At 45.6% G+C, this 8,204-nt stretch overlaps 1 pseudogene; it reads right to left on the reverse strand.

Annotated features, from left to right (window-relative positions):
• Window positions 1-508: 508 nt before the first annotated feature.
• LOC140191830 (probable G-protein coupled receptor 139) lies at window positions 509-3,958 on the reverse strand (annotated as a pseudogene).
• Window positions 3,959-8,204: the final 4,246 nt, after the last annotated feature.

Consider the following 8,204-nt stretch of genomic DNA (forward strand, 5'->3'; position numbering starts at 1 on the left):
ACTTTATTAATTTACGGCAGTGACTTTAATTTAATTGACAGTATTGTGTTTCATTACGTTTCGGTGTAATTTAGCTTTCATTTGAAGATCGAAGTAGTAAGGGATTTATTTCCCAATTCTCCGCACCACCCAATTCTCTGCAATCCTATTGATGGTGGGTATGAGCATTTAAATTGGAGAGTTAACCGCCATTTGCCCAAATCCAGCTCTATTTCTTTACGTTAGCAAAGCATTCAAAGAAAAGGTGGACACTATTGCAATTGACATTGGATTAGACCAGCAGCATCATACCAGCCTCCTGCCGTCCTCTGGGAACGTCAGACTGTGAGGTTGTTGGGCGTGAATGGGAATAGATGGACATATCCATGGACCAATGGATGGGCTGTATTCGGAGTAGTTCTTTGACTGACATCTGGTGTGGTCAATAAGTCGCCGGGAAGATGCTGTGCAATGCCCCCCGCCCACCTGCTCCAACACACACACACGCACGCACACAGTGGAGACCGGACTAGAGGCACGCCGGCCGCCTCTGGCTTGTGCTCAGAACGCGTTTTCTCTTAATGTACTGAAGCACCGAGGTGAACGGATATTTCACCGCGCTGATCATCTGCTCCCTGAATTTCGACTGAGTCACCGCGTAAATAAATGTGTTCATGCAGCAGCTGAAATCCCTCAGTAAAATCCCGATGTAGTGAAATATCCATTCGGAATCATTGAAATCGAATCCTGAGACCTGATAATATATGATATTTACAACCAGTGTTAGCCACAGGAGGATGAAGCTGCCGGAGAGGGTGAAGAGAAAAACCACAGACCTCCTCCTGCTCTCCATCTCCGGGTCACTGCGGTTCTCCCCCGTGCTCTGACCCTTCAGCCCCTTACGAACCCGACTGGTCACTAAAATGTGTCTGACTGTCAGAGCGTTGAACAGCAGGATCCCAGCGAAAGGGAGGAATGGAGTTAAAACCGTATCGAACCAGTCATATGCTACCCACCCGGAGTCAATGAAAACATTGTCCATGAGTTTACAAAACCACGGTACACTCTCCATGATCTCCTTGGGCTCCCATGTGAAATATCGGGGAATATTTTTCAGACAGAACAGTACGCCGGTTATTGTTAGAAACACAGTCGCGGTTTTCCCGGTGCAATATTTTATTTTCAGCTTCTGGCAGCAAATGGCGACAAACCGATCAAAGGTGAAAGTGACGGTGAATCAGACAGAACAGTCTGTGGCTATGTATCTCACTGTATCAATAACACTGCACACTGGGGTGATGCTCAGAAAACTCCACGGGAAGTAATACAAATTGATTTGATTCAAAATTACCTGGGTGACAACGGTCAGTAGATCGGCCGCTGCCATGGCCACCAGGTAGCGAGAGGTGCAGGTAGAGAGGCCGCACTTTCCACGAGACAGGATCGCAATCGCTACTAAATTCACTAGAGAGAGAGAGAGAGAGAGAGAGAGAGAGAGAGAGAGAGAGAGGAGAGAGAGATGAGGACAGGTACTGGGTATGGCTGAAATTACTGAACATATAATCCGAAAATTAACACGGGATCGTGTTTCAGATAAAGATCAGGAGTGCTAGAGTGTGAATGGCTGTTAATCTAACATCAGACAGGAGCCACAGTGTCCCTGACCTGTGGAGATAAGAAAATAACACGAGGATTTTTGCAGATGCTGGAAATTCAAGCAACACACATTAAATTTGATGGTGAACGCAGCAGGCCAGGCAGCACCTCTAGGAAGAAGTACAGTCGACGTTTCTGGCCGAGACCCTTCGTCAGGACTAACTGAAGGAAGAGCTAGTAAGAGATTCGAAAGTGGGAGGGGCAGGGGAGATCCGAAATGATAGGAGAAGACAGGAGGGGTAGGGATGGAGCCAAGAGCTGGACAGCTGATTGGCCAAAGGGATATGAGAGGATCATGGGACAGGAGGCCCAGGGGGAAGGAAAAGGGGGAGGGTGGAAAATCCAGAGGATGGGCAAGGGGTATAGACAGAGGGACAGAGGGAGAAAAAGGAGAGAGAGAGAAAGAATGTGTGTATATAACTAAATAACGGATGGGGTACGAGGGGGAGGTGGGGCATTAGCGGAAGTTAGAGAAGTCAATGTTCATGCCATCAGATTGGAGGCTACCCAGACGGAATATAAGGTGTTGTTCCTACAACCTGAGTGTGGCTTTCTCTACTGTAAAGATACCTGTGAGTCGGCTGGGGTGATATACTGCGTCCGGTGCTCCCGGTGTAGCCTTCTATATATTGGCGAGACCCGACGCAGACTGGGGGATCGTTTTGCTGAACACCTGCGCTCTGTCCGCCGGAGAAAGCAGGTTCTCCCAGTGGCCACATATTTTAATTCCACATCCCATTCCCATTCTGATATGTCTATCCACGGCCTCCTCTACTGTAAAGATGAAGCCACACTCAGGTTGGAAGAACAACACCTTATATTCCGTCTGGGTAGTCTCCGACCTGATGGCACGAACATTGACTTCTCTAACTTCCACTAATGCCCCACCTCCCCCTCGTACCCCATCCGTTATTTATTTATATACACACATTCCTTCCCTCTCTCTCTCCTTTTTCTCCCTCTGTCCGTCTGACTATACCCCTAGCCCATCCTCTGGGTCCCACCCACCCCCCTTTTCCTTCTCCCTGGGCCTCCTGTCCCATGATCCTCTCATATCCCTTTTGCCAATCACCTGTCCAGCTCTTGGCTCCATCCCTCCCCCTCCTGTCTTCTCCTATCGTTTTGGATCTCCCCCTCAGCCTCCCACTTTCAAATCTCTTTCTAGATCTTCCTTCAGTTAGTCCTGACGAAGGGTCTCGGCCCGAAACGTCGACTGTACCTCTTCCTAGAGATGCTGCCTGGCCTGCTGCGTTCACCAGCAAATTTGAGGAGATAGGACGATATGTGGGAATCATCAGCGATAAAAAACGAGCTGCGTGAATAACAACGATCGGAGCTCTACCCGATTCCCGTCGCTGATGGGGCCGCTTTCACTAATTTAACCGTGACTGACAGGGCCTTTGGAAGCTCAACATCTGATGGGGTCGAGAAGGGATACAGAGGGGAGAAACACACACAAAACACTGGAGGAACTCAGCAGGTCAGGCAGCTTCCATGGAATTGAACAAATTCACGTTTTGGGCGAGATCCTTCTTCAGGACGAAGGTACCCCAATTTGGGACGAGTCTCAAACAGACAGCAGGAACAACTTAGTTACCAGAGACTGGGTGGTTCCGTTAATGGGTTAATTCTACAGCGCAGTTCAATTCGATAACACACGTCGGCAGATCCGTGGACACCGGTTCAGGTGATCAAACCCAATTAATGACCAACAGGCAGTGGGGCCCGATTGTGACAGACTGCAGGGAACCGTGACACAGAACTAGGGGTTCAATCCGCTCAATAACTCAGAAACAGTGACCTTCCCAATGTAAACCCTTCCCAGTGAACTTTATAATGTAAACCCTTCCCAGGGTTTTAAATTTCCATTCATTGCAGCCCAGTCAGGTCTTCCCGGAAAGCTGCCTGTCCCCCAGCACTGGTACAATTCTGAACAAAGTATCATTAAAGACAAGAACAATATTCGATTTGATCCCGTCAGTTCGAGGAAAGACAGAGGATTAGTTTCGTTTGCCGTTAACTATGAAAAATCAAAATGTTGAATTGACCGGGTCGATATCTCTGTCGGATATTTGTGCAATGATCATTAAGTTGAAAGCTTGTAAAATGACCATAAACAGGTTCAGACCGGTTAACACACAGCAATACTAAACATCAATCGCTCTACTCACTCACCAGGAACTCCAATGACTGCAATGAACACGTACAATATTCTGTGCACACTCAAATACCTATCCAACAATGCAGCCATTTTCTCTGTACCAGTGATTTGTCCCCCAGTGCTACAGGCGACCTCTCGGAAAGAAATGTTGAGGCAACACATACCTGGGGGTTTTAATGCCACTTAGCGGCTCCACAGGGACAGATTTCAACAGATTTTAAAATAAAGATTTTTCAGTTATTCATAATCCGATTACGTCAGACAAGTGCAATTCCCAGATTGTGGTATTGTGTTTATACATGTGTGTGTGTGTGTGTGTGTGTGTGTATATGTGTGAGTTGGAGCGTGTTGGGGGGGGGGGGCATTGTAGAGCATCTTCCCGGCGACTCATTGACCACACCAGATGTCATTCAAAGAACTACTCCGGAATACAGCCCATCCATTGGTCCATGGATATGTCCACCTATTCAAGCCCACCAACTTCACAGTCTGACGTTCCCAGAGGACGGCAGGAGGCTGGTATGATGCTGGTGGTCTAATCCAATGTCAATTCCAATAGTGTCCACCTTTTCTTTCAATGCTTTGCTAACGTGTGTGTGTGTGTGTGTGTTGGTGGGGGGAGGGATAGACTCATTGTCTCTGCCTGCTTCTTCCCGACTGAACTCGTGTCTGTATACCCCGAATTCATTTTGTCCCCCTTGGTTTAGTCCCTTCCCATCTAGCTCCGCGAACTTCACATGCTCCCGAACCCTTCAACAACTTTAATAATAGGTATTATACCTATAGGTCTAATAGGTATCATAGGTATCCCGTACCGATACATTTTCATCTACCACCAAGAAGGCCTTAAAGCACTCCGCTTCTTTCTCCACAACAGACGCAAGCATTTAGCTTCTGCTGCACTTTATTTGGAATCAGAGAGCGCCATAACAAAGAAACAGAACCTTTTTCCCGTTTCGTCCGTACCGAATTGTTGTTCTGCCGAGTCCCATAACCGACCTGGAGCATATTCCTCAATACCTCTCCCGTCTATGTGCTTATCCAAATTTCTCTTCAATTTAATCAAACCCACATCCACCACTCCTACTGGTAGCTCTCCCCCCGCCCGCACCCCACTATGATTGAAGAAATTCCCACTCAATTTCCCTTTAAATATTTCACCTTTCACCCTTACACTGTGACCTCCAGTGACAATCTCACCAACCTCAGTGGAAAAATCCTGCCTGCATTTACTCTACCGATAACACTTACAATTTTGCATACCTCTGTGAAATCTCGCATCATTTTCCTACATTCCAGGGAATAAAGACCTAACCATTTCATCCTTTCCCTGCAATTCTAGTCCTCAAATCCAAACAAACTTATTGTAAATTTTCTCTACACTCTTTCAATTTTATTGATATTTTTTCCTGCAGGCAGGTAAAGCAAATTGCACAGATTACTCTAAATGAGCCCTCAACAACATCTTATACAACTTCAACATAGCACCCAATCTCCTGTACTCAGTACTTTGATTTATGAAGGCCAATGTGACAAAAGTTTTCAACGCGACGCCACTTTCAAGTAATTGTGAATCTGTGTTCCCAAATCCCTATGTTCTGCAACACTACTCGGCTGCCCTATTGGTCACCGTGTCTTCATGCATTCCCAAATCCATGCGGATCAATGCGCTAACACCCCCACATGAAAAGTAGATTGTCCCAGATTATCATTTTATCATTTCAAACAGTTCACAAAATGGCTGCCTCCACCTTAAAAAATTGCAAGAACAAAGTTAAACGTGCATTAATTATTAAAGTACCTGTAACTAAAACAACCTTCAGATGTCTCATACTTCCAAATCCATAGACGCTCCAAATCCGTGAAAAGCCCGAAATTCGTGTGCATACGCAAATCTATTCGCAATTTACTGACAATCTACATGCACATTAGATTATACCAGAGGAAGAAACATTTCAAACACTTCACAAAATGGCTGCCTCCACTTTGAAAATAGCAAGAACGATGTGCATTTATTATTAAATAGTCGAAGCACCTCCAGATCCGCAGGCACCACCAAATATGTGTGCACCCGCACTACGAAGACATCCACAAATCTGTATACAACCTAAGTCCATGTGCACGCCCATATTCGACAGCACACCACTAAATCTGTGCAAACCCCAAATCCATACCTACTGACAAGTCCACATGAAGATTACACTCTCACAAATCAAAAACCATTTCAAACAGTTCACAAAATAGCTTTGCCCAAATAAAATGCAGAAACATAGAGACATAGAAAACCTACAGAACAATACAGGCATAAGAACATGTCCTTACGTGTGACATTACCTAGGATTATCTATAGCCCTCTATTTTTCTAAGCTCCATGTACCCATCCAGGAGTCTCTTAAAAGACCCTATCGTATCTGCCTCCACCACCGTCGCCAGCAGCCCATTCCACGCACTCAGCACTCTCTGCGTGAAAAACATACCCCTGAAATCTCCTCCATACCTACTTCCAAGCACCTTAAAACTGTGCCATCTCGTGCTAGCCATTTCCGTTAGCAAGAACAACGTTCAAAATTCAAAGACACCCCAAACTCCGATTGCATAACCAATTCCAGCAACACACTGTCTGCAACCCCAAATCCCCATACACCGCTAAATCCATGCGCATCCCAGAATCTGTGTGCACCCCCAAATATGCCATGTAACCCCCAGATCAGTTTTCGCCCTCCACATTCATAAACATCCCTAAGTCCGTGTGAAGTCCCAAATCTTGAGCTGTCCCCAAATCTGCATGCAACCCCAAATCGACCAAGACCCCCATGTTTGCTAACACAACATTAAACCTGCTCACATCCCCAAATCCACACGCACCATTAAAACCGTAGGCTACCCGAAATCCTAGTGTACAGCCATATCGCCAACGCTCCCCTAAAGCTTCGAACATCTCCAAATCTGTGTGCACCCCCAAATCTGTGCGCACCCCTGCTTGCAGATTAGATTACCCCAGACACTTTAAACACTTACAAAATGGCTGCCCCAATAACCTTTAAATGATAGCAAGATTAAAGTTCAATGTTCAAAGTGTATTTATTATGAAATTATTCATAAATAAAACAACTTTGAAATTCATCACTCCTCGAATCCATCGACACCCCTAAATCTACCGACCCTCCTAAATCTGTGCGTACACTCCCCCAAAGCCGTCAACCTCCCCTAAATAACTATGCACCACCAAATCCACTGACGCCCCCCCCCCAAATAATGGTGCGCCCAAAAAGCAACCGACACCCCCAAATCGGAATTAACCCACCTATTTGTTGACATACCCCTGAATCTCTGCAATCCCCAATTCAGTGCGCATCAAGTCTGTGTGAATCCCCAAATCAGTGAGAACCACAAGCCTACTGACACCCCATGCACGTTAGGTGATCCCAGAGTGAGAATCATTTCAATCAGTTCACAAAGTAGCTGCCTCCACCTTAAACAAGCAAGAACAGATTTCAAATTTCGAAGTGTATTTATTACTAAACTATCATTAAATGAATCAATCTTGTGATTAGTCACATTTCCAAATCTGTGAGAACCCCAACATAAGTGCGCACCCCTAAATCCACAGACTTCCCAAAATATGTGTGCAGCCCAAATCAGCGAAGCTACCAACTCTGTGTGTAACCCCAATTCCGCATGCACAATGTGTGCATCCCCAAATCCTCTAAAACCCCCCGATGTTCGCTGACACACCACTAAATATCCCCAAATCCCTAAAACCTTACACATCACTAAATCCGTGTGCAAACTAATATCAGAGTGCACACACATATTCCCCAATGTTACCCTAAATTTGTGCACATCCCCAAATTCGTGTGCACCCCAAATCATTTCGACCAGTTCACAAGAAAGCTGCCTCCACCTTAAATGTAGAGCAAGAACAAGTTTCAAAGTTCAAAGTGCATTTATTATTGAAGTAAATAACCTGAAGATAAGTCACCCCCAAATTCCACCAACAGCCATAAATCCGTGTGCACCCCCACACCCACTGACACCCCCGCATGCACGTTAGATTATCCCAGAGCAAAGATAATTTCAAATAGTTCATAAAAATGTCTGCATCGCCAAATCAGCGATCGCTCCCAAGTCTGCTGACATCCCCAAATCTGCGCACATCCTCAAATCTGTGTGAGCTCCCAAATCTATGCAAGAATAATATCAAACAGTTCACAAAATAGCTGCCTCCACCTTACAAAAATAGCAAGAACAAAGTTGAAAGTTTAAAGCGCATTTATTGTTAAAATATCTATAAATGCGTGTCCCAAAATCAGAGTGCACACACATATTTGGCAACACTCCCCCACTTCTGCGCACATCCCCAGATCCGTGCGCACCCCTGCATGCACATTACATTATCCCCAAAGAT

The sequence above is a fragment of the Mobula birostris genome, chromosome X (genome assembly GCF_030028105.1).
Source record: "Mobula birostris isolate sMobBir1 chromosome X, sMobBir1.hap1, whole genome shotgun sequence".
NCBI classification, from domain to species: domain Eukaryota; kingdom Metazoa; phylum Chordata; class Chondrichthyes; order Myliobatiformes; family Myliobatidae; genus Mobula; species Mobula birostris.